The sequence below is a fragment of the Halyomorpha halys genome, unplaced genomic scaffold (genome assembly GCF_000696795.3).
Source record: "Halyomorpha halys isolate HHAL.00 unplaced genomic scaffold, Hhal_1.1 Scaffold1958.1, whole genome shotgun sequence".
NCBI classification, from domain to species: Eukaryota; Metazoa; Arthropoda; class Insecta; order Hemiptera; family Pentatomidae; genus Halyomorpha; species Halyomorpha halys.
Genome location: NW_027111351.1, coordinates 42,579 through 42,933, shown reverse-complemented (window position 1 = coordinate 42,933; position 355 = coordinate 42,579).

Genomic DNA, 355 nt, shown 5'->3' with positions numbered 1-355 from the left:
TAAAGCGGTGGAAGATATATTATGTATCCAGTTTTCTTGGCCTTTGGGGTAGATTTTGGTGGATAGAGATTGTTCATAAATACGTTGAAATTTGGAGATGAGTGAGAGATTTTTAACATTGTTTTGTGGAAGTAAAAATGTTTTTAATGCCACTATTAGGTTTAGTCATATTATCATCACCAATGACAAAAACTAACAATCATGAGAGAGAATTAATTTTGGTATTAATGAAATTGATACCATTCCTTCACTACGTCTTGGACTCAAGTCTCAAAATAAGCTATCTTACTTTTTTACTAATACTAAGGATTCTATTCCTCTCCAATACCGCTCTAACGTTGTTTACCGGATTCCT